The sequence below is a fragment of the Rattus rattus genome, chromosome 2, assembly GCF_011064425.1.
Source record: "Rattus rattus isolate New Zealand chromosome 2, Rrattus_CSIRO_v1, whole genome shotgun sequence".
NCBI classification, from domain to species: domain Eukaryota; kingdom Metazoa; phylum Chordata; class Mammalia; order Rodentia; family Muridae; genus Rattus; species Rattus rattus.
The window spans coordinates 181,879,230-181,905,782 of NC_046155.1; the positions used below are offsets into that span (position 1 = coordinate 181,879,230).

The window sequence follows — 26,553 nt, forward strand, 5'->3', positions numbered from 1 at the left end:
TGATCCCGCACTGGCTATGCCATTTTATTTGCCAGTAAATAAATAGAAAAATAGATATTTTATTGATCTTGCTCATGTATTTAAAAACCTAACCTGGAATTTCTTCTAGGTGTTTATAAAGGTGAATTATTTTCTTTTGCATGAATAAAATATGTTTGAACTAATAAAGAAAGTATATTTCATTAATATACATTGAATTATTTTGTTCATATTTTCATAAATTTGATGCATCACAAGAATACATTTCTTGACAGTTTGGATTTAATAGAGTTTTATACTATTATGAGCAGTTTTCATTTTAAAAGGCAAATTGATTCCTGGAAGGTAATTCTAAAATATATTACTTTATAATGTATTTTAAACATATTTGGTATTTTATATTCATTATCCAGTGTATATTATGTTTCACTTTGACTAAGTTTAATCAGTATTAATTTAATAGTAATTAAAAAATTGGATTATAATTTGAGAAACAGAAGTGTTTAGTTAGGTATAAACATATACATTAAATAAATGAGCACATTATTTTCAAGAATGGGAAATCTATAAAAAATTTCATTGTCCATTAAATGGAATACTTCTCACTTAGAAAATTCTATTCTGGATTTTTTCACCATGTTTTACCTTTTGTATATTAGCAGTGAATATGGCTCCATTCCTAAATCTATTTTGATACTGAATTGGCCTTCTAATTGATATCTGTCTTTCCTTGAACTCCAGCTATGTGATTTATAGTACACAAAGGTAGACTGAACGAATCTTGAATTTCTAACTTCCTTTCTGACATTCCTTTCATTCACCTTAACTTGTAAAGTCCTTTGTGGTTTACCTTGCTTTACCTACCATAGGCCTTCATTTGTCTCCAATTTGTGCTTTTCCTTGGGATATAGGCCTTATGGTGTAGTTTTAGTTTTTCTAGTGTACTTTATAAGGAAAATATAATATGCAGAGATATATTCTATCAAAGCCAAAAATAAAAACAGAGGTAACTCCTTAGATATGACTCAAACTTTCAGTGTAAGAGTTTTGGACAAGATTTTAGGGAGGTAGGTTGATGGATGTTATTTGTCAGTATTATAGGAATTCTGTTATAATTCATCTTATATAGTCACTTGTAGAGATAAATATGTGCATTCAACTTCAATATTTATATCCAGTAATGATTTAAACCTTTGTAAATTGATTTTTCTGTGAAAACCATTCAAAGCTCAGAATCAATACAAATATTTTGTGATATTTTATCTTGGTTCTATTTTAAGCAAAAATAGTTGATGATATTTTATTTATTTTATTAAATATTACAGCTGCAGAAGGTACATACAATGCATTTCTTAGATTGCTGACATTTTTAAATCATTAGTCTGTATATTCAGAAATCAGTTCCATCCTTTTAAAAATATTATCAAATATCGTTCATTAAAATTGCTTTTCTCTGAGCATTCATAATCTTATACTTTAATTATAAACTAAATTTACCAATTTCTGAAGAGTTTCACTTGACCAAAATCACAATAAAAATACTCATTCAAAAACATGTAGGTATATTACATATATTAACAAAAAATAACTTTTGATCCAATCTGTGTGATTCAAGTTTTAAATGTTGTGTAAAATGGAATGACAACTAAACAGTGCTGCTGAGTATTTTTTGTTTAAACTATTGCTGTATGGTTTACTCTTCACATTAACTTGCCTTTTCTTTTCTCTGGGTCTTTCTTGGATGCTAACTAGGACCTAAGTGTTTTTTCCTGTGATGCAATGACATGTTCTACTTTATTTATGTCTAATCATTCAATCATGTATAGGCTAGTCTATCATGGCTCTGAATTCTGATCCTGCTCATTCAAGCTCCTTGATGTCTATTGTCCTTACCTTGATTTTCCTAAGACAGTTTCTCAGGTTGATAGCTGGCTTTCCCTTTGGAGTTTTCAAATAAACTCTACTGATACTGTGTTAAATTTTTAAAAACCTTTCAGTCTTTATGATTTTATACATAGTTGAATACATATTCAGCCCTGACAATTATATACAAGATAACCAAATATGTTTAGTCTATACAATGTGCTTTCCTAAACAAATATTCAAAAGAGTTATCATATTTTGTAATTAAAATTTTCTCCTGGCTTTGCTATGTGATATATTTTTGAGTTTCACTTTGTGTTGTCCTAATATGCTTGAGTGTTGAAAAACCTTTATTCCCTGTACTCATCAGCCAAAAGCAGGTTGACAATTTTATATTAAAGGTCAGCCTGATATACATGGCAATTCTGAGCAAAGTCATAGCTAAGTATTTAATCTTTATCTTATTAAACCATATAGTAAAACAATCACAAAATCAATTTAATGAATAAATAAATAAAATAGAAAATTACTGAAGAAATTTGGATAGCTAGGAATAAGCTTAGAGCATGTTCTCTCTTGTATTCATATGTATTGACCCCTTTACACCTGCCCATACAGAAAACTACACATGAACACAAATGATAAATACAATCACAGTAAATAAACACAGTTTTACCTATTTATAAAAGGTAAATAGTGATGCTTTGGCCATACATAAAGTGCTAGTTAATACTAGAGTATCTTGCTGAATTCTAAAACATGTACCCAACATAGTTCCAGCCATTATTGGTAAATTAATTAGGAAATATGCTTTATAGAAACAAAAATAACATGTAAAAGTTACTGTACTAAATATGCAGACTATGTGGTCTATGTAATACTTCTCTTACTTATTTTTATGCCATTTACACAGGTATAATTTTAAGAACTACCAGTATGTTCTGGCCCTGGTATTTGCCATTGAGGAGATCAATAGGACTCACAATCTTTTATCCAACCTAACATTTGGATTTGATTTCTACAATGTCAAATTCACAGAAAAGGAAACACTAATGAATGTCTGTATGTGTCCTACAGCTCAGAAAAGGGGAAAGGTTTTACCTAATTACAACTGTGAAGAGAATAATTTTACTGCTGCATTCACAGGAACATCATGGACAACATCTGCTCACATTGGGACATTGCTACAGCTCTTCAGCTTCCCACAGGTGAGACAATGTGCATATGGGGACTGGAAATGGGCTCCTTTGTTGAAATTACATGTGTATCAAAAACTGAATCAGGGATAGACTTGAACTATGCAACCATCAAATCCAGGCATATGGTGATCAATTCAAACTTCTCTCCTTTCCAGAAGAAAGGAAAATGAAGTGAATGAAACCAGGTATGTATTTGAAAATAAAGGACTTAGTTAGACATTCTGTAAATTTCTGTATGTGTAATTTGCATTTAAACTGTGATAAACCATCAATATTCAGTGTTATTATTGGAAAATATGTGGTAAATCTTGCCATTTTGTTGCTTTTATGATATTTTCTTAGGCTGATATTGACAAAATATTCTGATATTGTTTAGTTTTTACTTATGACCTCTTGGTGCACAGACTGAAGAAAAAGCCATCCAGAGACCATCCCAACTGGGGATACAGCCACCAAACCCAGACAATATTGCTGATGCCAAGAAGTGCATGTTGACAGGAGCTGTCTCCTGATAGGCTCTGCCAGAGCATGACATATACAGAGGCAGATGCTTGAAGCCAATTATTTAACTGAGAACAGAGTCCCCAATGAAGGAGTTAGAAAAAAGATTGAAGGAACTGAAGGGTTTTGCAATCCCTTAAGCACAACCATACAAACTAACCAGAACTCCCAATGGCTAAACCACCATCCAAAGAGTATACATGGATAGACCTATGGCTCCAGCTGCATATGTAGAGGATGACCTCATTGGGCACCAATGGTTGGAGAAGCCCTTGGTCATGTCAAGGCTTGACCCCACAGTATAAGGTAGTGTCAGAGTGAGGAGGTGGGAAGGGGTGGGTAGATAGATGGGGAATACCCTCATAGAAGAAGGGAGGGTATGGGATGGGGGGTTTATGGCCAGGAAACAGAACAGGGATAACATTTGAAATGTAAATAAAAATATCCAAAAAAAAGGAAAAAACCAAATAAGAACAAAACAAAACATACAAACAAGCAAAAACAGGTGTGGTGACATGCACCTATAGTTCTATGTCTAGAAATGTAAAGGTATAAAAAATAAAAGAAGGAAAGAAAGAAAGAAAGAATGAAAGAAAGAAAGAAAGGAAGAAAGAAAGAAAACAGATGTCATAAACAAATGAACTAGCAGGAAAAATGTGAGTACAGGTATTTTACTATTTGACATTGTAGACTTCACACCAAAAGTAGTAAAAAATGATGAATAGTATCAATCTTGGTAATCAAAAGTACAATATCATAGAAGGGAGATGCACCAAATTTCATTTTAAAAATACAGTTAAATATAAACAAAATCAAAGTGACAGAATAACCTCAGCACAATGATAGAAGGTGATTTCAATAATCCTCTCTCAGCAATTGAGAGGTCATGTGTACAAAACCTAAATAAAACAACGAAATATTGAACAAAGCTATGTCTATAATATGTGTTAGGTTTTAAATATATATTGTGGGATTTGAAAAATTCTTGGCCATTTGCTATTCCTCAGATGAGAACTTTTTTAGTCTTTGGGTAGTGGCTTAGTCCTGGAAGCTCTGATTGGTTGGCATTGTTGTTCATATGGGGTCTCAAGCCCCTTCAAGCTCTTTCAGTCCTTTTTAAGATTCTTTCAATGCACTCATGCTCTATGAGCTTCTAGATGCACCTTTTTTCTATACTTACCAATTTTTTCTCTCTTTAAAAAAATCTCTTCACTCTAATTTGTTCTACCTGAATACTCTTGAATTCATATACTATAGAATTAGCTACATTCTTGTTGTCATAATCTTAAAGAATACTAAATTCTACTCTCACATCAGAAAAGAAATTAAGAGCCTCTGATAATAATATGAGTTCCTGTTAATTTCACTTCTGTGATAATAATGAGTCAGACCCAATCATGAGCAGATAGTGAACATGTTATAACAGCAATGAGTTTTATATATATGTCATAATGTCATAGTGTAGCTATATATCACAGTTTCTTTAGAGTAGTCTGAGTCTACTGGCTTTATGAAGTTTCCATACTTTAGTCTATAAATTTCATCCTTTTTTGTTGCAGCATATTCTTAAGTATTCAGCCAAAGAGACCTTTCCATATATGTATGTATATATACATGCATTCATACACATTTGTTGCAAAGTGGGTTTGTCAGTGTATCTAATGATACTTAATAAAAGTAACTCACTCACCCATGAAAATATGACTGAACTTCTATATAATAAGCATATTTTAGTAGCATATAGTTCAAAGAATTTCTAAACTCATCAAATTTTTTGCTGATAGTTGAAAAGTAAGCTAATATTATCTTTAAATTGGAGAGATGCTAATTCTATGTTATTAATGAAATAAAATTCAGAGTATGGTAGTAATTTTAGATTTTAAGAAATATTTTGATATGTTGATAATATGAAACCTAAATAAGTGTACAAATATTTCATGTTAAAAATAAAATTTACAAAATTCTAAGAGAGTATTGTAAAACTTTATTCTTCTTTACTCTTCACAATTTTTTATGTAAAAATAGATGATTGCCATGAAATGTTATGCATAGATATTCCTTAGAGTATTGTGAGCATTTAATAATTTAATAGGGCTTATTCAATAAACTTCAGCAGAGAATAAAAGGAATATTAAAATTCAAGGAATTTTGAGAAGATAAGTAAATTTAGGAATTATATATGAAAATAGCATTACCTGAAGACTATTAAAAATAAAAAGCATTCTTCTTCTTTCACTGACTTCAGAGAGCAAATTCATAATTTATATAGGTAATTCATGAGGTTATATAAAGACCAAGGTAGATTTAAGCAAGATTTCCCAGTATTCTACTTACTTTCAAGAAAAATACACTAATTTCCTAAAAGGTAGAGAAAATTTGTACATAAAGAGAATAAATGCAAAAGGCTATTTTAATTAGACATACTCCCATGGTCAAGGCCAATAATCGAGCTCTCAGTTACACTTTGCTCATCTCACTCAACTTCTGTTTCCTCTGCTCTTTTAACTTCATTGGCCAGCCCAACACAGCCACTTGCATTCTGCAGCAGACAATATTTGGAGTTGCATTCACTGTGGCTCTTGCCACTGTGTTAGCCAAAGCAATCACTGTGGTCATTGCGTTCAAGGCCACTTTTCCAGGGAGAATAATAAGGTGGCTAATGATATCAAAGGCCCCAAACTATTCCATTTGTATCTGCACCCTGATTCAACTTGTTCTTTGTGAAATATGGATGGCAACATTTTTTCCATTTGTTGACCAAGATGATCATACTGAACATGGGTATGTCACCACTTTTTGCAACAAGGGTTCATCTGTTGCTTTTCACTGTGTTCTGGGATAACTCTGCCTCTTGGCACTTGGGAGTTATGCCACGGTCTTTTTCTCAAGGAATCTGCCAGATACATTCAATGAATCCAAATTTCTGTCATTCAGCATGCTGGTGTTCTTCTGTGTCTGGATCACCTTCCTCCCTGTCTACCACAGCACTAAGGGGAAAATTATGTTGGCTATGGAAGTCTTCTCTATTTTGGCTTCCAGCGCAGCACTTCTTGGTTTCATATTTGCCCCTAAGTGTTACTTTATATTGTTGAGACCAAAAAAGAACTCCTTTCATCGCATTAGGAACAAAACACATTCTAAAAGAAATAAGTTTCACAAACCATAGCTCAAAAACAAATTTAGCTTTTATAATAACAACTTAATTTAAGATTTGAATTCATGAACTATAACATCCTAAATATGTAACAGATTTATCATGTGGGATTGATTTTATCAGAATCTGTGTCTGTATCCAATTGTATTAACAGTGGTTCTCGTATGTACATCAGTTTTTTTCTCACGATATAAAATTATAATATACTTTTTGCATGATTACTTTCCGAGTATCAACCCAGGTTTTGTGGCATCATTTTGTAGAACAGTAGATTTTGTACTTAGATACATTTCCTCTTTGGTGTATCAATGGCTCTGAATTTCAAAATCAGTGAAACTACACCAGTATCTTTTTAGCATCCTTCTTTGATGTGAACAGTTTATTTTCATGTTACTATTTCAATTTGCTTATTAGCTTGATAAATAGTATTTCTTCTTCCTGAATTAATAACATTTTTATTTCAAAAATTCATTCTAATATAATTTCTTGATACCCATTAATAACATGTATTAAAATGTATTTGTTTTACAAATACATTGTACTGTTTTAATATAGTCAATTATCCGTATACCAGTTTTTAAATGAATAACATTGTATTTTTGAAGTTTTTAAGACATTTACTGAACTTATTATGCTTCACGTTCATGTGTTTGTATAGGGAAACACCAGATGATGTGTTGCACAATAACCTAGTATGTAACATTGTAATGAGGGACCCTAAGGGCTTTTTTAGTCCCACACTGTCCTTACAGCTTCCCTGCCCACCTAGGACCAACTATTTTCCACCCACAGAAACCTTCTTGAGTAAAAAAATTCTCAGAATGTACTGACTGACAGTCACCTGATCCTCGGAAATGCCCCAGGTAGAGCACAAATGAGTGTCATGCTTGTTAGCCAATAGAATTAAAGGTTAATATACATAGCCAATAAGTTTGAATTATAACCTTGCTAATGTAATTTGTGCACCCAAAAGTATAAAAACTGATAGTAATAGCCAATCAGGGTTGCCTTCTTGTCATATGGCTCAAGGGACTCAATGTCTTGCATTTGCATCAATCTGCATCACTTGGGGGCATCTCTTAACACTGACCAAGGGTTGAGGTCTTACAGAATAATGTTTTCATACCTATTTAGGATGTAGAATTATTTAGAACTGGATTTTACTACCTAGAGTCAAATGTCAGTCAACTCAATCATCTTACAGTGGATTATACAGCCCATATTCACAGTGTGAGAAAATATGTCTCATGTTTTCCTGTTTGAAGTCTAGTTGACTCAGCTCACTTTGCTTCAAATATAGAACTTTCTACATACATCTCTCAGTTACTGACTTTTAATTCAACACTTTCCGAAAAATTGATATACATTCCTTAATTAAAAATCATTAAATTTGTTACAACATTCAATTTTATTACTACCTATTTCCATGCCATTTTAATGCATAAAAAGATGTACTGTATTCTAAAAATAATTTCTTTGCATCCCCCATTGTTATGTAAAAGAAAACATCTATATAATTGTTAGTATGCTAGTGTCTGACTTCTGTCGTACTAGCTGTCACTCTTTCCCTTCTCACTATATTCCCCTTGATAGGCTTTAAAAATGCTATTGGTAACTCTGCACCTAGATTGAAAATCAGATTAACAAGATGGAAACCAAGTCTGTACTGAAAAACCATCCACAATGTCCAAGGACAAGAGAAAGAGTGGGTCCTGGAGAAAATTAAACAGCTTCCAGTTTACTAAAATATCAAAATCCCTAAATATTCTAAATCAATGTGCTTATATACACACAAAATTATTCTTCCCTCCACACATCAATGAACCTTAGTTTTTATTTTTCTCTTTTGAAAAAGACATGTGATTCAAGAAAGTCACAATAATCAACTGTAGAATTGTTAAGCTCAGTCTAAACTCAGAACTACAACATACACCCACATATAACAGACGCATTTCATTGATGGAGAAAGAAGAGAAAGTTTAAAACCCAGAGACTCAGGTAAATTCCTGACTGGTTGTATCTCTAGAACATCAGCAGCAACCTATAAAGATATTTAAAGTGTCACCAACACGACTGCCTAAAAATGACCTGAACAAATTACTATAGAGAACTGTGAAAAGCTAAGAAAGCAATAAATAGTCGTCTCCAGGAAATAGCGCACTGTCTACATATATATATAGTGTGTGTGTGTGTGTGTGTCTGTGTATGCAGATACATATGTAAAGAAACACATGTAAATATGTGTATATACATAAACCAATATTGTTTCCTTCACATTCACCTATATCTAGATTTTATATCCTCATATATATTATACATTATATTATATATTATACATTATACATTTATATAATATATAATATATATAATACGTATATTATATATATTATACATTATACATTTATATGTGTGTAATATTATACATGAGAAATTCATGTAGCATTTATATACAATCATTAGCAAAAATGGCTTTGTACTTGAAAGAAAGCTAGAAAAGTTATATTTGAAAGTTTGAAAAGAGTAAAGAGTAGTAATGGTGACATTGTATTATAATTTCACTAATCAGTGCTAAACCATTAATTGAAATGTCTACTCGCTATATTTCTTCTACATTTTTAATGTTTGTCTCCAGCTGTGGTAAGTAAATGTACATATTTTTGTATATTTTTCTGAATGTTGCATCAATCACATATTTTAAAAGTAAGCATTTATTTTTAAATAAAAACCAAGATATAAATTGATTTCTAAATGAATTACAAAGAATGCATGGAGACATATCACTTAATTCTTCCTTTATACCTAATAGTAAAAGCCAAGACTAAAATTGCTTGCAATATTGATATTTTATGTTCTAGAAACATGGTAAGAAATAACTGATTGACTTTTCTATGCAAATATTCCAGATCATATTCTCCTAATTTCATGTAGATTTTCACATGGGCATCTATAAAGAAATTATATGAAAACAGTTAAAATAAAATCTATGTTTCACAAAAGAAAATACTAAGAAAAAATTGTTTTCAAAATGCTGTCTTAGAAAGGGACATTAGTCAAGTCTACTACTTTTTCTGAGGCTCCAGAAACAACCTAAAGCTAATAAACACTAAAAATAACTCCAGGGAACCAAGGGGTTTATCAAACTTTTTAGATTGTTGTATTTTTTATTTTGTCTTAGACAATACATCTCAACTGAACTTTTATTATTATTATTATTATTATTATTATTATTATTATTGTATTTTCATTTACATTTCCAGTATTATTCCCTTTCCCAGTTTCCCAGTCTTAAGCTGCCTATCCCACCCCTCTTCTTCTATAAGGGTGTTCCCCCTCCCCAACCACCTCACCTCCCACCTCCCCCCACCTACATTCTGCTACACTCTGGGGAGGGTCCAGCATGGGCAGGATCAAGGGCTTCTCCTCCCATTGCTGCCCAACAAGGACATCTTCTGCTACATATGAAGGTAGAGTCATGGGTCTGTCCACGTGTAGTCTTTGGGAAATGGTTTCGTCCTTGGGAGCTCTGGTTGGTGGGTATTGTTCTACTTAAGGGGTTAGAAGACCCCTTAGCTCCTTCAATCCTTTCTCTAATTCTTCCAATGTGGACCCCATTCTCAGTTCAATAATTTGCTGCTAGCATTCTCCTCTGTATTTGACATGCTCTGGCTGAGCTCTCAGGAGATAGATATATCAGGCTTCTGTCAGTATGCACTCCTTGGCTTCATCAATATCTAGCTTGGTGGCTGTATATATATGGGCTGTATCCCCAGGTGGGAAAGGCTCTGAATGCCCATTCCTTCAGTCTCTGCTCCAAACTTTCTCTCCATATCACCTCCTATGAATATTTTTGTTTCTCCATTTTCAAAAGTACTGAAGTCAAACTCTTAATGAATGTATATTTAGGGTTATTTACAGAAGTGAGTTCTCCCACCCCACACAAGTTCCGTATTTGAAAATCCTTACACAGCATGGATAAGAGTATCTCCTTAAACCACAGAGAAGGAGTCCATTATCCACTTCCCCTATAAACTCCCCCCTCTTCTATCCCAGGTTGCAATTTGATACGAACTAGTACTTCGATATTCAGGTTGGAAGATAGATAAACTGTCACCATTCTCAACTTGATTAGGTTTTACAAGGAAGCACAGCTACACTCCTAAAAATTGCATTCGCCTGACTCTGAGGTCAGTTAATCAGACTCAGGACAGGAGTATAGAGATTGTTTTATTATACTCTACCATGAAACTAAAATTTATGGAAGCAGATTTTCTCTACAAGCACTATTTACCATATTCTTATTCTTATTTTCCATTATTCTCTGAAAGAATTAGCATCACAATATAACCTCTTTCAATGTCTGCATCTCATTTTTATGTTAAATGAGAGGAAATGAAGTTTCTCATTATAGACAAAGTAACACACTACTAGAATTGAGAAAAGTAGAATAAGATGTAAAATGGGGGATGAAAAAAAGTGATAGAATTAAAAGTTAGTAGACTAGTGTAATGAGAGGGTAAGATGAGCTCGACGAAAAAGAGTTATTAATGAATATGTAGCTATCAATACTAATGAAGAGATACTATGGAGGTTATTTCAATAATTAAAAGTGATTGAGCTCATTATTTTTTATTGGATATTATATTTACATTTTATTTATTTACATTTCAAGTGATATCCCCTTTCTTGGTTTCCCATCCATAAACCTCTTATTCCATCCTTCTACTCCTACTTGTATGAGGGTGTTCCCACACCATGTTGACTCCCTGTCCTGATATTTCCCTACACTGGGGAGTCCAGACTTGGCAGGACCATGGGCTTCTTTTCTCATAGTTGTCCAATGAGGCCATCCTCTGCTATATATGCAGCTGGAGCCATGGGTCTGTTCATGTGTATTCTTTTGATGTTTTTTAGTCTCCAGGAGCTCTGGTTGGTTGGTATTGTTTTTTTATGGGGTGGCAAAACCCTTCACCTACTTCAATCCTTTCTCTAACTCCTTCATTGGGGACCCCACTCTCGATTCAATGGTTAGTTACAAGCATTTGCACCTGTAATTGTCATGCTCTAAAAGAGTCTCTCAGGAGACACCTATATCAGACTCCTGCCAGCATGTACTTCTTGGCATCAGCAATATTGTTTGGGTTTGGTGGATCCATGTATATGAGCTAGATCCCCAGGTCGGGCAGGATCTGAAAGGTCAATCCTTAGTCTCTGCTCCAAAATTTGTCTCCGTATCTTCTCCCATGTATATTTTGGTTCCCCCTTTTAAGAAGGACTGAAGCATCTGCATTTTAGTTGTCCAAATTCCTGAGCATCATATGACCATATTGGATTGTAACGTGGGTAATCAGAGTTTTTGAGCTAATATCTACTGATCAATGAGTGCGTATCTTATGTTTTATTTGTGTGTGTGTGTGTGTGTGTGTGTGTGTGTGTGTGTGTGAATGAGATTAGGTTACCTCACTTAGAATGACAACTTCTAGATCCATCGATTTTCCTATGAATTTCATGAAGTCACTGTTTTTAATAATTGAGTGGCAATCCATTGTGTAGATATACCACATTTTTATATCCATTCCTCCGTTGAAGGACATCTGGGTTCTTACTAGCTTCTTGCTATTATAAATAACACTACTATGAACATTGTAGAGCTTGTAGCCTTCGTATATATTGGAGCACCTTTTGGGTATATGTCCATGAGTCTGATAGGTAGGTCCTCAGGTAGTTCTGAGGTACCTCCAGATTGATTTCCAGAGTGGTTGTACATGATTGTAATTCAATGAACAATGGAGGAATGTTCCTCTTTTCCACATCTGTTTTGCCAGCATCTGTTGTCACCTAAGTTTTTGATCTTAGCCATTCAGAATGGTATGAGGGGAAATCTCAGGGTGTTTTGATTTGCATTTCCCAGAAGACTAAGGATATTGAATATTTCTTTAGGTACTGCCCAGTCATTTGATATTCCTAACTGAGAATTCTTTGTTTAGCTCTGAATCACATTTTTAATAGTGTTATTTGATTCTCTGGAGTATAACTTCTTCAATTATTTGTATATATTGGATATTATCCTTATGTGGGATATAGGATAAATAAAGATCTTTTCCCAATCTGTAGGGTGCCCTTTTGTCCTAATGAGAGTGTCCTTTGCCTTATAGAAGCTTTGAAGTTTTATGAGGTACCATTTTTTTTAATTTTTTATTAGATATATTTCTATACTTACATTTCAAACTTTATTCCCTTTCCTGGTTTCCTTTCCATAAGACCATATTCCCTCCCCTCCCCCTCTATATCTCCCTTATTGCCCCCCATATTCCCCTGCACTGGGTGTCCAACGTTGGCAGGACCAAGGGCTTCCCCTTTCACTGATGCCCCAACAAGGCTATTCTCTGTTACATATGCAGTTGGAGCCCTGGGTAAGTCCATGTATACTCTTTCAGTAGTGGTTTATTCCCTGGAAGCTCTGGTTGGTTGGCATTGTTGTTCTTTTTTTTTTTTCCTTTTCTTTTTTTCGGAGCTGGGGACCGAACCCAGGGCCTTGCGCTTGCTAGGCAAGCGCTCTACCACTGAGCTAAATCCCCAACCCTGGCATTGTTGTTCTTAGGGAGTTGCAAGCCCCTTCAGTTCTTTCAATCCTTCCCCTAATTCCCCTAAACGGGGCCCTGTGCTTAGTTCAATGATTTGCTGCTAGCATTAACATCTATATTGGACATGCTCTGCATGTGTCTCTCAGGAGAGAGCTATATCTGGTCCCTTTCAGCATGCATTTTTTAGCTTCATCAATCTTATCTAGTTTTGGTGGATATATATATATATATATATATATATATATATATATATATATATATTATGGGCCACATGTGGGTCACGCTCTGAATGGTCATTCCTTGAGTCGCTGCCTTAACTGTGGCTTTCTTATCTCCTCCTGTGGATAATTTTTTCTCCTTTTAAGAAGTTGTGGAAGCATCTGCATTTTGGTCATCCTTCTTCTTGAGCTTCCTGTGGTCTGAGGATTGCATCTTGGTTAATTCGAAATTTTAGCTAATATCCACTTATCAATGAGCGCACACCAAATGTGTTTTTTCTGTGATTAAGTAACCTCACTCCGGATGATATTTTCTAGTTCATTACATTTGCCTATGAATTTGATGAAGTCATTGTTTTTGATAACTGAATAGTACTCCATTGTGTAGATGTACCACATTTTATAATCCATTCCTCTGTTGAAGGGCATCAGTGTTCTTTCCAGCTTCTGGCTAATATAAATAAGGCTGCTATGAACATAGTGGAGCATGTATCTTTGTTGTATGTTGGAGCATCTTTTGGGTATATGTCCAGGAGAGGTATAGCTGGGTCCTCAGGTAGTTCAATGTCCAATTTTCTGAGGAACCTCCACACTGATTTCCAGAGAGGTAGTACCAGTTTGCAATCCCATAAACAGTGGAGGAGTGTTCCTCTTTCTCCACATCTTCGTCAGCATCTGCTGTCACTTGAGTTTTCTTTTTGTTTTTTATCTTAGCCATTCTGACTGGTGTGAGGTGGAAACTCAGGGTTGTTTTGATTTGCATTTCCCTGATGACTAAGGATATTAAACATTTCTTTAGGTGCCTTTTGGCCATTCAATAATCCTCTGCTGAGAATGTTTTGTTTAGCTCTGTACCCATTTTTTAATTGGCTCTCTGGAGTCTAACTTCTTGAGTTCTTTGTATATTTTAGATATTAGCCCTCTATCAGATGTAGGATTGGTAAAGATCCTTTCCCAATCTGATGGTTGCCATGTTTTCTGCTTTTTTTTTTTTTTGGTTGTTGTTGTTGTTTTTTTGTTTTTTGGGGTTTTTTTGGTGTTTTTTTTTTGCCTTACAGAAGCTTTGCAGTTTTATGAGGTCTCATCTATCTATTCTTGCTCTTAGAGCATGAGCCATTGGTGTTTTATCCAGGAAAATTTCCCCAGTGCCCATGTGTTCGAGGCTCTTCCCCACTTTTTCTTCTATTAGTTTAAATGTATCTGTTTTTATGTGGAGGTTACCAATCACTTGGAGTGTGATTTGTACAGGGCAATATGAATGAGTCGATTTGCTGACCTCCAGTACACATAGCACCATTTTTTGAAGATGCTATCCTTTTCCCATTGGATGGTTTTAGCTTCTTTATAAAAGATGAAGTGACCATGGATATGTGGATTAATTTCTGGGTATTCTCAGCATCTAATGAAATGATCCTGTGTTTTTTATTCTTTGAGTTTCTTTGTACAGTGGATTATGTTGATGACTTTTTGTATTTTGAAACTTCCCTGCATTCCTGTGATGAAGCCTACTTGATCATGATGGATGATTGTTTGGATGTGTTCTTGGATTCTCGTGAGAATTTTATTGAGTATTTTTATGTCAATATTCATAATGGAAATTGGTCTGAAGTTCTCTTTCTTTGTTGGGTCTTTGTATGGTTATGTATAAATGGTAATTGTGGCTTCATAGAAGGAATTGGATAGTGCTCCATATGTTTCTATTTTGTGGAGTAGTTTGAACAGTATTGGTAAGAGGTCTTCTATGAAGTTCTGATACAATTCTGCACTAAACCCATCTGGTCCTGGGCTCTGTTTTGTTGGGAGACTCTTAATAATTGCTTCTATTTCTTTAGGAGTAATGGGGTTGTTTAGGTAGTTCATCTGTTCCTGATTTAACTTTGGTACCTGGTATTTTTCTAGAAATTGTTCATTTCATTCAGATTTTCAAGTTTCGCTGAATATAGGGTTTTGTAGTAGGATCTGGTGGTTGTTTTTGAACTTCCTCATTCTGTCATTATATTTCCCTTTTTATTTCTGATTTGTTAAGTGGGATAATCTCTCTGTGCACTCAGGTTAGTCTGGCTAAATATTTATCTATCTTGTTGATTTTCTCACAGAACCAGCTCCTGGTTTTGTTAATTCTTTGTATAGCTCTGGTTGTTTTTCCTTGGTTGATTTCAGTCCTCAGTTTGATTATTTCCTGCCTTCTATTCCTCTTGTGTGTATTTGCTTATTTTTTCTTCTATAGCTTTTAGGTATGCTATCAGGTGGCTGATATATGCTCTCTCCTGTTTCTCTTTGGGGGAAATCAGAGTTATGAATTTTCATCTTAGGACTGCTTTTATCATGTCCCATAGGTTTGGGTATGTTGTGCCTTCATTTTCATTAATTTCCAAAAAGTGTTTAATTTCTTTCATTTCTTCCTTTACCCAGTTATCAATGAGTAGAACATTATCCAACTTCCATGTATACATGGGCTTTCTCTCATTTTGCTTTTTATTGAAGACCAGCTTTAGTCCGTGGTGGTCTGATAGGATGCACGGCATTATTTCAATCACCTTGGTCAATTTTGGCTAAGGTACCTTAAAGTGATGAGAAGAAAATATATTCTTTTATTTTACAATGAAATGTTCTATAAATATCTAAATATAAATGCATTTGGGTGATAAATTCTGCTAGTTTCAGTGTCTGGTTCATTTTCTGTTTCCATAATTGTCCATTAATGAGAGTGGGGTGTTGAAATCTCTTCCTAATATTGTGTTAGGTGCACTGTGCTTTAGTAAGTTTTCTTGCATTTGGAGCATAGATATTTAGGATTGAGAGTTCATCTTGGTGGATTTTTTCTTTTATGAATATGAAGTTTCCTTCCAAAACTTTTTGGATAACTTTTGGTTGAAAGTCAAAATTTTATTCAATCTTAGAACGGCTACTTCAGCTGTTTTCTGCGAACCATTTGCTTGGAAACTTGCTTTCCAAACTTTTACTCTGAGGTAGCGTCTGTCTTTGTCTCTGAGGTGAGTTTCCTGTACGCAGCAAAATGGGTGCTCTTTACATATCCAGTCTGTTAATTTATATATTTTATAGAAGAATTGAGTCCATTGATGTTAAGAGATATTAAGGAATCATGATTGTTGTTTCTTGTTATTTTTGTTGTTATAAGTGGAATTTTGACTATGCGTCTCTCTTCCTTTGATTTTGTTGCAAGGAGACTACTTTCTTGCTCTTTCCAGCATGTCCTTTCTTTCCTTATGTTGGAGTTTTCCATCTATTATCCTTTGTATGGTTGGATATGTAGAATGGTATTGTGTAAATTTGTTTTTTTTTTCATGGAATATCTTGGTTTCTTCATCTATGTTAATTGAGAGTTTTGCTGGATATAGTAGCCTGGCTGGCATTTGTGTTCTCTTAGGGTTTGCATGACATCTTCACAGGGTCTTCTGACTTTCATAGTCTCTGGAAAGAAGTATGGTGTAATTCTGACAGGTCTGCCTTTATTTGTTACTTGATCTGCTTCTCTTCCTGCTTTTAATATTCTTTCTCTTGTTTTTGTTGTTGTTGTGACTATTACTTGATGTTTTGACTATTATGTAATTTCTTTTCTGATCCAATCTATTTGGAGTTCTGTAGGCCTCTTGTATGGGCATCTCTTTCTTTCGGTTAGGGAAGTTTTCTTCTATAATTTTGTTGAAGATATTTACTAGACCTTTAAATAGGGAGTCTTCACTCTCTTCTCTACCTATTATCCTTACTTTTGATATTCTCATTGTGTCCTGGATTTCCTGGATGTTTTTGCTTAGGAGCATTTTCAATTTTACATTATCTTCGATGGCTTTGTCAATGTTTTCTATGGTATCTCCTGCCCCTGAGATTCTCTCTTCTATCTCTTGTATTCTGTTTGTGATGCTTACATTTATGACTCCTAATCACTTTCCTAGGTTTTCTATCTCCAGGGTTGCTCTATTTGTGTTTTCTTTATCGTTTCTATTGATATTTTTAAATCCTTGATTGTTTTGTTCAATTCCTTTACCTGTTTGGTTGTGTTTTCCTGTAATTCTTTAAGGGATTTTTGTGTTCCCTCTTTAAGGGCTTCTACTTGTTTACTTGTATTGTCCTGTATTTCTTTAAGGGAATTATTTATGTCCTTCTTTAAGTTCTCCATCTTCATCTCAAGATGTGATTTTAAATCTAAATCTTGCTTTTCCGGTGTGTTAGGATATCCAGTACTTGCTTTTTTGTAAGAACTAGTTTCTGATGATGTCAACTAGTCTTGGTTTCTCTGGCTTAGTTTTTTGTGCTTGCCTATGGACATCGGGTTGTCTCCGGTGTTAGCTTGTTTTGCTGTCTTTGATAGTGGCTTTATCTCCCTGTAGGCCTTTGTCAACACTCCTGAAGAGTTGTTTTCTTTTAGGCAGAGCAGGGATCAGAGAGCTGCTCTTTTGTTTGTGTGACCTAAAACCTCCAGGCAGGTTGCTTGACACAGAAGAGTTGGTCTTACCTCTACTCTCAGGTTTATAGGTGCTCCTGGTGATTGGCTTTTAGCTCTTAATACAGGCAGAAACCTGAAATGTCTTACCCCTTACTGCTGCTAGGTTCCTGTGACCAGAGGGCATAGAAGGCACTAGGTGAGTTATTTGGGAATGTGGGAAGAATTAGTTGTCTCCCCTGAGGTTGCAGAATTGTAAGCACTTCTGAGTGTTCATCTCTCTCCCCCATGGGATTTGGGTTCAGGGAGCTATGGGATCAGTTAAGTTCCATTCAGGCACAGGCAGAAACCCACATATCATTTTCTTATTTAATCCATTTGACTGAAAGACTCATGATGTCCTCACTTTTTATAGCTGAATAGTATTCCATTGTGTAAATGAACCACATATTCTGTATCCATTCTTTAATTCCAGGGCATATGGCTTGTTTCTAGTACCTGGTTATTATACATAAAACTACTTGAAAATAGTGGAGCACTTGACCTTGGGGTGTGGTAGAACATCTTTTGGATATATGCCCAGGAGTGGTATAGCTGGTTCTTCAGGGAGAATTAATTGCAATTTTCTGGGAAAACGCCAGAATGATTTTTACAGTGGTTTTCAAAGTTTGCATTCCACCAGCAGTTGAGGACTGTTCCTTTTTTAACACATCATTGGCAGTATGGGCTTTCACTTGAGGTTTGACTGTAGGCATTCTGACTGTGCAAGGTGGAACCTCAGAGTGATTTTGATTTGCATTTCTTTGATGAATAAGGATATTAAACATTTATTTAAGTGCTTCTTAGCTGTTCAAGATTCCTCTGTTGAAAATTCTACATAGTACCTTATTCTTTGACTGTATTATTTTATTTTTATTTTGTAGTCTAATGTCTTGAACTGTTTATATATTTTTGATATTTCCCCTCTGTCAAATGAAGGGTTAGTGAAGATATTTTCTCAATTTATAGGCTGATGGTTTGTCCTACTGACAGTGACCATTGCCTTACAGAAGCTTTCCAGTTTAATGAAATCCCATTTATTAATGCCTGACTTTACTAACCAAATCAATGGTTTTCTGTTCAGAAAAATCTTTCTTGTGCTAATGTGTTCAAGGCTGCTTTCCAATTTCTCTTTAATTAGAATAAGTATGTCCTATTTTATGTTGAGTTCTTTGATCTATTTGGACTTGAGTTTTGTGCTGGATGATTAACATGTGTCTATTTGGATTCTTCTACATGCCAACATTCTTTTAGACCCACACCATTTGTTGAAGATGCTGCCCTTGTTCCTTTGTATGGTTTTGGCTTCTTTGTCAAAAATCAAGTGTCAGTATGTTCCTGTGTTTATTTTGCTATCTTCAATAAAATTCCATCGATCGACCTTTCTGTTTCTATACCAATAACATGTAGTATTTATTACTGTTGCTCTTTTGTACAGCTTTAAGTCAGGGATGGTGGTACCTCCAGGATTTCTTTACTCTTCATGATCATTTCGAGTATCCTGGGCTTTTAGGTTCCATACAAAGATGATAATTGATCTTTCAAGATCTCTGAAATATTGTGTTGGAACTTTGATGGGAATGGCATTGTATCTGTAGAATGCTTTTGGTAAGATGCCCACTTTTACTAGTTTAATCCTATGTACATGTTCTTAAATATCTTGGAGTAACAGTTTTATAGTGTTTTGTTTACCTCTTGTTCTAAGTCTGTTTCTATATTTTATGGACTGTTTTCATAATCTGTCATTTCATACCTTAAAATATTTTTGTTCAAATTTTTATTTTATTTTATGTTTTAAAATCAATTAAATATTTTTTAATTTATTCACTTTACATCCTGATCACTGCCTCCCTGCTTGTGATCCTCTCTTACCAACATTTTCCCATCCTCCTTCCCCTTCTCTGATCTCTGGGGTCCCATTGCCTCTCCCAGTGAAACCACACAAGGTATCTAGGGGGAATAGACCCTGTTTCAATTATTTGGGACTGACAAGAAGGCCAAGCTGCCCATCTGCTACATATAAGTGAGGAGACCTAGGTATAGCCTGACTTAGGTTCAGACTGGATTTTTTTCCCCTTTGGTTGGTTGTTCAGACTCTGGGGGCCTCATGAGTTCAGGTTATTGAGGCTTTTGTTATTTCTGTGGAGTTCTTATCCCCTTTGGGCCTTCAATACCTTCTCCTATTCCTCCATAGGAGACTCCAACCTCCATCCACTGTTTGTCTGAGTCAGCTATTGGGTGGGGTCTATCAGAGGAGAATATGGTCCTGTTTCCCAGCATAACAGAGTATCATTAATAGTTTTATGAATGAAATAATGGCTTTCCCAGGAAATTCTACTCAAGTTGAACTGGTTGTTGATTGGCCTTCCTCTCAGTCTCTTTTCCAAGCCTGTGCCTGCATTTCTTTAGACAGGATACATTTGGGCTTGAACGTTTTGTGGGTGGGTTGATGTCTCTGTTGCTTCATTGGGGCTTTGGTCTGGCTATAGAAGGAGATTTCTTCAGGTTTCATATCTACAATATAGTGAGTCACAGCTAAGATCACCCCCATTGATTTTTGGACTTCTCTCTTTTTCCAGGTCTCTGTACTGTCCTGGTGATATCCTCCTTACCTCCTCACTCTTCTCAGTTGCTGATTATCATTCATTTTCATGGCCATCTAGCCATCTTCACTGTTGTTCCCAAACCTGAGATTGTAAACCCAATTCCCCTCTCCATACCACATCACTCCCAGATAATCGGTTCATCTACCTCTTATTACTATTTCATTCCACCTTCTAAGTGAGATGCAGGACGCTTTGCTTGAGCCTTCCTTCTCATTTAGTGTCTTTGAGTCTGTATTTTATGTCTATTATCTACTTATAAGTGAGGACATATACATGTCCTTTCAGGACTGGGCTACCTTACTCAGGAAGATATTCTCAAGTTCTGAACATTTGTTTGGAAAATTCATGCTGTCTTTACTTTTAATAGCTGAATAGCATTGCATTGTATAGGTCTACCATATTTTTAAGCATTCCTCATTTGAGTGACATATAGGTTGTTTCCAGATTCTAGCTATTAAGAATAAAGCTTCTATGAGCATAGTTGAACAAGTGTCTTTTTTTGGATGTTGGAGCATCTTTTGTGTATATGTTAAGCAATGGTATAGCTTAGTCTTGAGCTAAAACTATTCTCACTTTTCTGAAAATATCCAAAATTAATTTTAAAAAGTGTATTGTTTTCATAATCAATATTTGCCACATGCCAAAGCATTTTTGTTCTTATTTAAATATTTATTCTATTATTAAAAATAGAACTTTCAAAGAACATGTACACACCATGTACTTTTTTTCTCCTAGAATCCCTAAGCTCCTCTTTTATCCAACTCTAAGATATCTTTCTTTACTTAGAGAAAAAAAGATCACAGGATCCTTACAATTTCCATCTGAGCCTGAGGCTCATAGCTAGTGAGCACAACTATCTGGACCAGAATCTAGATCCTCACCCCAGTGCCACCCAGAGAGAGTGGGTCTCCCCCAAGGGATAACAAACCAAAGTTCACAGGTGAGACCACCTGAAATACCAGGCCCACGAGGGATCTACCTGGAGCCCATGGGACCCAGGAATCACAGAACGGACTGGACAGAATGCATTGGTATCTATCTGCACACCCCTACGCCCCAGACTAAACCTGTGCCTTGGATATCTGCAACCTAGTCCAGCCCTGCAACCCAGTCCTGCCCAATGAGAGTAGGTGTGCTAGAAGTACTGACAGACCAAAGATCACAGAAGTACTGGTACACATATGACAACAGACTATAAGCACACAGGAAGGACAAGCTCTATTCAGAGACAGCAAAACCAGCTAAAAACAGAGATAACCAGAGGGGAAGAAACAAGTGCCAAAACATAAGGAATAAAAACCAAGGCTACCTGGCATCGTCAGAACCCAGTTCTCTCAACACCACAAGACCTGGATAATCCAACACAACAGAAAAGCAGCAGGCAGATTTAAAACCATGTCTCATGATAATGATAGAAGATTTTAAGAAAGCCACAAATACTTTCTATAAAGAAAAGAACAGAACACAGGTAGACAGGTAGGAGACTTTAAAGAGGAAACATACAAGTCCCTTAAAGAAATACAGGAAAACACAAATAAAAAGGTAAAGGAATTGAAGAAAACCATCCAGGATCTATAAATGGAATGAGGAACAATAAGAAAATCACAAAATCAGCAATAAGAAAATCAGCAATCCTGGAGATAGAAAACCTAGGAAAGAGATCTGGAGTCATAGATGCAAGCATCCCCAAATGAATACAAGAGATAGAAGAGGGAATCACAGGCAAAGAATGATACCATGGAAAACATTGACACAACAGTCAAAGAAAATGGCAAATGCAAAAATCTCCTAAGCCAAAACATCCAGAAAATCCAGAGCACAATGAAAAGACTTAACCTAAAGATAATATGCAAAGGAGAAAATGAAGATACCCATCTCAAAGAACCAGTAAACATCTTCACCAATATATATATATATATATATATATATATATATATGTATATATATGCCTTACAAAAAGAAAGGGATGCCCATGAATATACAAAAAGCCCACAGAACTCCAAAGAGATTGGACCAGAAATGAAATTCTGCATAAGTAGTAATCAAAACACCAAATGAACATAGCAAATAAAAATATTAAAAACAGTAAAGGAAAAAATCAAGTAACATATTAAGACATATTAAGAATTATACCAGGCGGCCCAGGTTCGACTCCCAGTATGGGAACAGTGTAACTTCTTGGGGTTGGGGATTTAGCTCAGTGGTAGAGCGCTTGCCTAGCAAACACAAGGCCCTGGGTTCGGTCCCCAGCTCCGAAAAAAAGAAAAAAAAAAAAAAAAAGAATTATACCAGATTTCTCACCAGAGACTGTGGAAATCAGAAGATCCTGGTCAGATGGCATATAGACCCTACGAGAATACAAATGCCAGCCCAGGCTGCTATTCCCAGCAAATCTCTCAATTACAACAGATGGTGTAACTAAGTTATTGCATGACACACCAAATTTTAGAAATATTTTTCCCCAAATGCAGCCCTAAGAAAGAAAATAGATAGAAAACTCCTACACAAGGATGATAACTACTCCCAAGAAAAAGAAAGAAATTAGCCTTTCAAAAAAATCAAAAGAAAATAGCCACAGAAACTTAATTTTACTTCTAAAAACAAAAATAACGAGAAGCAATAATCACTGGTCCTTCATACCTCTTAACATAAATGGGCTCAATTCCCCAATAAGAAGAGATAGACTAAGACTGGATATGGAGCACCCAAATCCCTTTGGAGGGAGAGCTAAACCTTCAGAGGGGCAGACATGCCTGGGAAGCAAGAAGAGACTACACTCTGCCCACATTTCTGACTCTAGAGGAAAACACCTAATGCCATCTGGGACCCCCGTGCACAGGGGCCTGAGAAAAGGCAGGGCAGAACCTACTGGTTGCTGCCCTGATGAGAGATCAAACGCAGCCCCCCAGGAGCAACTTCAGGCCAGGGACCAGAGGTAAAACCAACTTTTCTGCTCCAAGTGACTTGTTTGGTGGACTCAGGACACACAGAGGCAAAATTCCACTGGGACTGGACACTTCGAGATTTTAGCTGGAGCCCGAACCTCGCTGATCCTGGCTCACAGCTCCCAAACACCTTGGGAAGAGAGTTCACTGCACAGACAGGTGGGCACTCCTGAGACAGCAGGGTGGGAGAGACTGCCAATACTGTTCACACTTGCCCACATCCCTGGCCCAAGAGGAAACTGTATAGGGCTTCTGGGAACAGGAAGATAGGGGCATTCAAGCGTCAGGTCCCCTGCGGTCCAGACACTGCCCAGATCTGAAGGGACCTGTTCAACAGCTCCCTGCACCCAAATCGCGTGGGAGGGAGAGCTAAACTTTGAGAGGGGCAGAGACACCTGGGAAGCCAGAAGAGACTATACTCTGCTCACATTTCTGACTCTAGAGGAAAACGCCTAGCGCCATCTGGACACCCTGTGCACAGAGACCCAGGAAAAGATGGTGCAGGCCATTCTGGTTGCTACTATCAGGGAGAGCTGAAACACAGCCCCCAAGGACGACTTCAGACCTAAGACAAGAGGTAAGACAAACTTTTCTGCTCCAAGTGACCTGCCTGGTGGACTCAGGACACACACCCACAGGAACAGCTGAAAGACAACCCCCAAGGAGTGACTTCAGGCCTAAGAAAAGATGTAATACCAACTTTTCTGCTCCAAATGACCTGCCTGGTGGACTCAGGACACATGACCACAGGAACAGCTGAAGACCAATAGACAGGAAAGGTTACACGCCTGAAAGCACAACACTCTGTTCCCATAACTGGCTGAAAGAAAACAGGAAAACAGATCTACAGCACTCCTGACACACAGGCCTATAGAAAGGTCAAGGCACTGTCAGAAATAGCAGAACAAGCTAACACAAGAGACAACCTGATGGTGAGAGACAAGCACAGGAACCAAGCAATAGAAACCAAGACTACATGTCATCATCGGAGCCCAATTCTCCCACCAAAGCAAACACTGAATATCCAAACACACCAGAAAAGCAAGGTCTTGATTTTAAATCACATTTGATCATGATAATGGAGGACTTCAAGAAAGATATAAAGAACTCACTTAGAGAAACTCAGGAAAACATAAATAAAGAAGTAGAAGCCTATACAGAGGAATCACAAAAATCCCTGAAAGAATTCCACAAAAACACAAACAGTTGAAGGAATTAAAAATGGAAATAGAAGCAATCAAGAAAGAACACAGAGAAACGGGGAGTCCCAAACCCGCTAATCCCGGCCTGCAGCAGCTCTCTGCTCCCAGACCCTGTGGCAGAGAGACCTCACCGCCTGGTCAGGTGGGAACTCCTGAGGCTGCAGAGCAGAAGAGACCACCAACACTGCCCACCCCTGCCCACATCCCTGGCCCAAGAGGAAACTGTATATGGCCTCTGGGTTCCCGTGGGGGAGGGCCCAGGAGCAGAAGGACCCCTGCACCTGAGACACCACCAGAACCTGAAGGAACAGACCGGATAAACAGTTCTCTGCACCCAAATCCTGTGGGAGGGAGAGCTAAACCTTCAGAGAGGCAGACACGCCTGGGAAACCAGAAGAGACTGCACTCTGCACACATCTCTGATGCCAGAGGAAAACACCAAACGCCATCTGGAACCCTGGTGCACAGAGGCTCCCGGAAAGGGCGGCACAGATCTTCCTGGTTGCTGCTGCCGAGGAGAGCTTTTAGAATTTAATGAAAATGAAGGTAAAACATACCCAAACTTATGGGACACAATGAAAGCTGTGCTAAGAGGAAAACACTTAGCGCTGAGTGCCTGCAGAAGGAAACAGGAAAGAGCATATGTCAGCAGCTTGACAGCACACCTAAAAGCTCTAGAACAAAAAAAAGCAAATACACCCAGGAGGAGCAGAAGGCAGGAAATAATCAAACTCAGAGCTGAAATCAACCAAGTAGAAACAAAAAGGACCATAGAAAGAATCAACAGAACCAAAAGTTGGTTCTTTGAGAAAATCAACAAGATAAATAAACCCTTAGCCAGACTAACGAGAGGACACAGAGAGTGTGTCCAAATAAACAAAATGAGAAATGAGAAGGAAGACATAACTACAGACTCAGAGGAAATTCAAAAAATCATCAGATCTTACTATAAAAGACTATATTCAACAAAACTTGAAAATCTGCAGGAAATGGACAATTTCCTAGACAGATACCAGGTACCGAAGTTAAATCAGGAACAGATAAACCAGTTACACAACCCCATAACTCCTAAGGAAATAGAAGCAGTCATTAAAGGTCTCCCAACCAAAAAGAGCCCAGGTCCAGATGGGTTTAGTGCAGAATTCTATCAGACCTTCATAGAAGACCTCATACCAATATTATCCAAACTATTCCACAAAATTGAAACAGATGGAGCACTACCGAATTCCTTCTATGAAGCCACAATTACTCTTATACCTAAACCACACAAAGACCCAACAAAGAAAGAGAACTTCAGGCCAATTTCCCTTATGAATATCGACACTAAAATACTCAATAAAATTCTGGCAAACCAAATCCAAGAGCACATCAAAACAATCATCTACCATGATCAAGTAGGTTTCATCCCAGGCATGCAGGGATGGTTTAATATAGGAAAACCATCAACGTGATCCATTATATAAACAAACTGAAAGAACAAAACCACATGATCATTTCATTAGACGCTGAGAAAGCATTTGACAAAATTCAACACCCCTTCATGATAAAAGTCCTGGAAAGAATAGGAATTCAAGGCCCATACTTAAACATAGTAAAAGCCATATACAGCAAACCAGTTGCTAACATTAAACTAAATGGTGAGAAACTTGAAGCAATCCCACTAAAATCAGGGACTGGACAAGGCTGCCCACTCTCTCCCTACTTATTCAATATAGTTCTTGAAGTTCTAGCCAGAGCAATCAGACAACAAAAGGAGGTCAAGGGGATACAGATCGGAAAAAGGAAGTCAAAATATCACTATTTGCAGATGATATGATAGTATATTTAAGTGATCCCAAAAGTTCCACCAGACAACTACTAAAAC

General features: G+C 36.4%; 2 pseudogenes; one reads left to right on the forward strand and one right to left on the reverse strand.

The window, feature by feature from the left end:
* The window catches only part of LOC116893487, a 32,131-nt pseudogene extending 25,973 nt beyond the window's left edge, over positions 1 to 6,158 (reverse strand).
* Positions 6,159 to 6,319: 161 nt separating this feature from the next.
* The window catches only part of LOC116893488, a 28,780-nt pseudogene continuing 8,546 nt past the window's right edge, over positions 6,320 to 26,553 (forward strand).